The sequence below is a fragment of the Athene cunicularia genome (assembly GCF_003259725.1).
Source record: "Athene cunicularia isolate RWA chromosome 2 unlocalized genomic scaffold, athCun1 chr2_part1, whole genome shotgun sequence".
In the NCBI taxonomy this organism is placed as follows: Eukaryota; Metazoa; Chordata; class Aves; order Strigiformes; family Strigidae; genus Athene; species Athene cunicularia.
The window spans coordinates 109,747,206-109,753,205 of NW_020799095.1; positions in this window are offsets into that span (position 1 = coordinate 109,747,206).

The following is a 6,000-nucleotide window of genomic DNA, read 5'->3' on the forward strand; positions in this document are numbered from 1 at the left end:
TTCAAACTGTATTTGCATTTCTTTAACACAAGTGGGTCCCTGAAATTTGGATATTGGGCTGGACGTGCAGTGCAGCAACCTACACCATCTTTGACACTGGTTCTGGATTATTTACCGATATGTGTTTTGACTCTTTTTTCTATCCTACACATTTGTGTTCCCTTCTCATGCTGTCAGTTTTGGATTTGTCCTGACATGATACTCTGCTTGGTGAAGTGACATCCCACAGTATAAAAAACCTTTGTACATCTCAGAGAGTGCCCAGAGGGCTGTTTGCTCTTCTGCAATTATATAGTCCCTTTTTCTTTTTCTTCCTCATAGGTCTACCTTAGACCTAAGAGAAGTCATGCACAGCAATTTCTGTGAATAAATCTGATTTTCTCAAAGTGGTGGTTTCTCAAAAAAAAAAAAAAAAAAAAAAAAAAGTGTAATATAAAAAAATCTTCAGTGTAGCTATTAATGTCACATAACTACCATTTTCTCACTCTCAGAGGGGAAAATCTTCTTTTTGTGTATATGCATCAGTGTTAAAGTTCTTAATTTATCACTGACTCCATGAAACATTGCTATTAATATAAAATTCTTGAAATGGCCATGACTTCATCTTCACCATAGGAATAGAACAAATAATTCTTCTTTCAACATTGAGGTAACAACAAATTGTGTGTCTGTGGCAACTGGAAGCCTATGATTTCTTTTCTGAACAGTTTAGAGTTAATACATTTTCAATTTAAGTGACCAGTTCTGGGTTTTATAGCTTTTCTCATGAGATCAGAAGATAAATCTGAGGTCCTATGAATACATATCAATACCCTTCAGCATTTTGCTTCTATTTATGAAATAGTTGTCTGTTTTGTGAGTGTATAAAAAGGTATAAACATTCCTTTGGTTTTGTCTAGAAACCAATATGATCTTAAAATGTTATTCACTTTTTGCGGCTAATTTTTCTTCAGCAGTCTTTTAAAGAAAAAGCACAACTAAAGAAACATTGCCCAGCTGTATAATATATTCTGAGTGCAATTTTCCTGTTACAAATAATTGTAAAAAATATTCAATAGCTTTAATTACTACTGAAAATGGTGCAACAATTTCCCTCTGCAGAATTCAGGCTGGGCCAGCCACCATTTTCACATCTCTTCTTGTATTTAGACAGTCTTACTCCCAGCGAGCATTCACATCTGTATTTAACATGCAAAGCCAAGCCAACAAAGAACTCTGCAAATGCCAAGTGCTGTTCCTGTGTCCACTCAGTTTCCTTTTTTTGTTTAATTTACTCAGTGATTCAATTTTGCCTCCAGGGCTCTATTGACTAGTCTGAAGTATAGGCAGATTTCTAGAAAACGGTACCCATTGGTGGCTGCATGCTTTGGTACAGGAATGAATAATGATTACACTGCCTTACATTAGAACAACCAGAATAACTGTCTCTGAAATAATTTAATTCTTCACTCCTTCAGCACTGGAAGCTTGAGGATTGGGGGACAATCACCAACAAAGAGGAGATACCGTTTTGTGGAAGATGAAAGTGGGAGGGAAGAAGAGTAGGTACCCAGTTCACCCCCCAGCTAGCTGCTGCAGGGCAGCCCACCATGAAGCCCATCTAAATTACTCTCAGAAAATTCATAAATAAAGGGGAAGTGGTTTATTAAGGAAGATCTAATGTCTTTCATACCTGCTCTCTTGTGATGGCTGATACTTACATTAAGAATTTTACTTCCCAAATTCTCATGGAATTAATACTAATGCCACTTTTATTTACAAGTGCACAGCATGAAAGTGTGTTTTCTTGTGTGACCACAATATAAACAAATAGGAATAAGAGAAGTAAGATGTTGTAGCAAGGGATCCAATGCCTATCATCAGGTACTGTCCTTCCACTGTCCATCCCCTCCCTCAAAGCAGGTTTGGGGTGTCCAGTGTATAAGTACCCTTCTTACTGTTTTTCCACATTCAAACTTTCAAAAATGTTATCCCTTTCCAGGGTTAGGTATGGAAGTTTTATACCCACAAAACCCCTTAGATTTCTGGCAAGTCTAGGAATTTTAGGATTACTCATATTTTTGTGATCTAGCTCCATGAGAACAATGGAATAAAAAAAAGAAAAATATCCTAACATACTTTATACCTCTATATTAGTATAGTATAATGCTTCATTGTATTTCTCTGAAATTTTATCTGAATTTCTAAATCTTCCTGATAATTCATGTTTTTGTATTTTTTTTCTATTTGAAGTTTAACTTAAAACCAGAAAGATATCTTTTACTTCTGTAGTTCTTCAGAAGGAAGACATAAGATATAAATAGTATTGAAGAAAAATACATTAGAATAGAATTATTTCTTCACCAACCTGAGAACAAAGATAAAAGATATTTTAATAGAAAATTGCTTTTTAAATCAAAATAAAGATGTCAAGAAAACCATCTAGTGTGGTGACATTATAAAAGATGTAATTTATAATTATGCAACAAAAAAAGGCACTATACTTCTGACAATGTTGTAGTCAATTGGAAAGTATCACCGATTTGTTTAGGATTCAGTTACATACTAAAAAGTAATTATCAGTCACTTAATTGAATTATTTTCTTACCACTGCATTTTTACAGCCACCTTTGGCACATTCAGTTGTTCTTCAGGACACTGCAAAAGAGAAAATGTTTACAACTGTGCAGCTGAGTGGCTGGACAACCTTCCCACTCAGGTAATTTGAATATCTGGCCAAACTGTCATTGAACGGAAGGAATTTTTAGATTTACCTTCTGTCATCCTAGCAAATCTCAGATAACAGACTATTGTTTTCCTGCAGATTAAAGGCAAATTTCTGAGGCAAGATCACAGAGGCCAAGAATCATGTCACATAGAAAAGTATATCTTTCACAGTTCCACCTAAGATGGTACTCCTTATCTAGGCAGCTCCTACTGTCATGTCTTAATTGTACCAGGGGACTATTCAGAAGCCTGAGTTACAGATGAGGCCATTACTAAGAAAAACATGAAACAGTATGATAATCTCTATACCAAAGACATGTCTAAATTCATGGTGCTCCTCCATAGAATATAGGACATTTGAACACAATGTTAAAAACCCCAAAAAAGCCCCCACACACAACAAGATAGAAGATGATTGACAGAGTAAAACAAAGGACAGCCTGGCAAAATATATTAAATTACTGTCATTGGGCTATTTCCAGCTCAGTCTATCTCACTCTACCATTGTATAGAATAGTAATATTTGCCAAAAATGAAAGACTGACATTAAGTAACCTGCAGCAGATCTGACTTGCCAGCCTGAAAAAAAAAATACCAAAATCCAGTACTCATACTGTACTTTTCTAGCATGCAGGCTGGGAGAAATAATAGATCAAAGACTTGCAAAGTGTACAACTAAGAAAACTATATGTTCTTTCATCAAGAAGCTCAGACTATTCTGATGTGTTGCGTTGCATTCTGAATAATTCCTCACTCAAGTGTAGAAAGATGGATAATCAAAGCCAACTCAGTATATGGGAGGGAGAGGAACAATGTAAAGACAAACCCTGGAGAAAGGCTTAAAATGCTGCCTTTCTTTTTCTGCTCAGCAAGGACAAAGAAAAAGTCCTTAAGTGAAAGAAAGGCTGTGGTTGATGATATGGCTAATACTATATTTCCTACTTACATACATTGGGGTGGGATTTGGGGTTCATTGTAACTGTTCGTTTTTCATTAGAATCAGTAGTATCAGCCGGAGTTACAGATACTGCATAATACGGAGGACTGAGACATTGACCTATTATGCTACTTCATCACCTGGGGTGGTATTCATCTCGTCCAACATTAGCCACCTAAAAATTAGGTGCCTAATCTATGCTAGTGATGTGGGTTCCTTCAATAGAGATAAATGAACTTCTTCAGTGTGATTCCTCTCATGCCTAGGTAGGTATTCATAGTGCATAAAATGAATTGTCCTTTGGAGATGCCTCACTCTCTGTGCATTTATCTACCTGATTATGACAGATCAGGTACCTGTATGCTAGGTGGATAAAGTTAGATATGACAAAATTCATGCTTATGCATTTCATAGTAATGGTATATCTTCACTGCACAGTACAAATACATGAAGGCATGCCTTACTATCTTACAAAAAGGCACCTTGGGAATGAAAGCAGAGAAATTTGTGAGGAAAATTTAGCCTGAGAAGACTGATTTGCTCCAGAGAAGGAGCTAAGTAGACTATACAAAAACGTCTCCATACCTTCTGCAATTCATAGCACTTATAAAAGAATGGGAGAAATACCTACTACCTGGGAGGTTTAATACCCTCAAAAGTCTTCTATATAAAAGTTATCACATAAAAGCATAACACAGAATACCGGCAATATCCAGGGAAGCTCATCTGATTATTAATGTTCTTTTATCTCCATTCTTGAAAAACTAGGCAGTCCTAACTTTTAGAACAGTATTCTATTCCTGTGACACAGAAACTGTCAGTTTTCATTTTCTTAATAATGACAATTTACCTTTTGCAATAATCATTTAGAGACAGTAATGTACAGTTTAAAGGGTATCCACTTTGAACAATCTCGAGATGCCTAGTTGCAAACGATGATAAAATATATTTTTTTTTCCTACTCCAACCATTCAGAATTGAACTGTTTCTCTGCAAGTGGTGTCTGCACCTCTGAACCTAGGGGACATGTGCCCTCTGAATATTTTCAGACTGTTATCCCTGTCACTTAAAACATAAAGCAGTAGATTAGTTTTAAAGAAAAATGTTAAGTCAATACTGATATTAGAGAATAAGAATCTCACAATAATGTAGGAACAGAATGTTTCACATAAAGCAAATACAATGAGGAAGCTGTGGATATTTTTTTATTCTATACAGTAAGAGAAAGAAGATACATTCCATAAAATCATACATAAAGTTTGTTTTAAAGCACTTAAGGAAATTTCATACAAGGAATGATTTATAACCAAATGTTACACACAGCAATTTTAAAATGAATGATTATTACAAGCATTTTAAGGATATATAACTTTGATCAAATAAAAGTCAGTGTGACATGAGCAGAAAATCCTTGCAGCATTTTTTAGTGATATTGTTTAAAGAAATCTTAAAAAATTGCTTGTGATTGAAAGTTCAGTAGGAATGTTCTCTTCCTCTCTAATTACTTACTTCGCGGTGTTTTGACAGATCTTATATGCTCTGGTGTAGTACTGACTAAAATAAAACCATAGATTTATAAGCAGTAAACTAAGGAAGTACTATTCAGTTTAAAAAAAACCCCAAAACTGAAGCAGCACTGAAGGTGAGGGGTTTATTCCAAAGAATATGTTTTATGGTGCAAAATTTTATCCAAAATAATACTAAGGAATTTATCCCCCTTTTTAACATCTTTTCAGTGAATTAAATATTTCTTCACTAGGATCTTGTAGTTTTGGCTTTCTCTTTTAATACTATCGCATTTTTTCAGATTTCTAGAAAAGCAAATGTGCATTTTTAAAAATGTGAAGGCTGATTTGAAAGAATGTGATTTTAAAGAATTAGAATTTAGAATTAGAATTAAATTACAATTTATCTTTTACTCCTGTGAGAGTCCTGAGGTTACTTTCAATAACTTGATACATTCTGAGGTCAAGTATCATTAGGGAAACATTTATTTTAATGATTTAATTTAAAAGGTAGCATTGGTAGAAGAAAGATTATAAGTTCTTTTACTTTGTCAGTATACTTCTGATGAACAGGGGTAGATAATAGGTACAGTTTTAAAAAGGTTTCTACATAGACAAGCTGTGATAAGACAAAAGGTTTGTAATGATTAAGGCAAAAGTATACTGATTATGTGACTTTTGCTTTTCAGCTAGAATAACTCCAAAGCAGTTCCAGAGCTAAGACTGGTAAGCCTTGTCTGAATGTTATTAAGTATCACAGTTGCTCGAGTTCATGACAGCCAAAACATTTTAAAATTTGGAAAGAGCCTGAGAGAAGGAGAGGGGAGGGAGAAGGGAGGGGAGGGAGAGGGG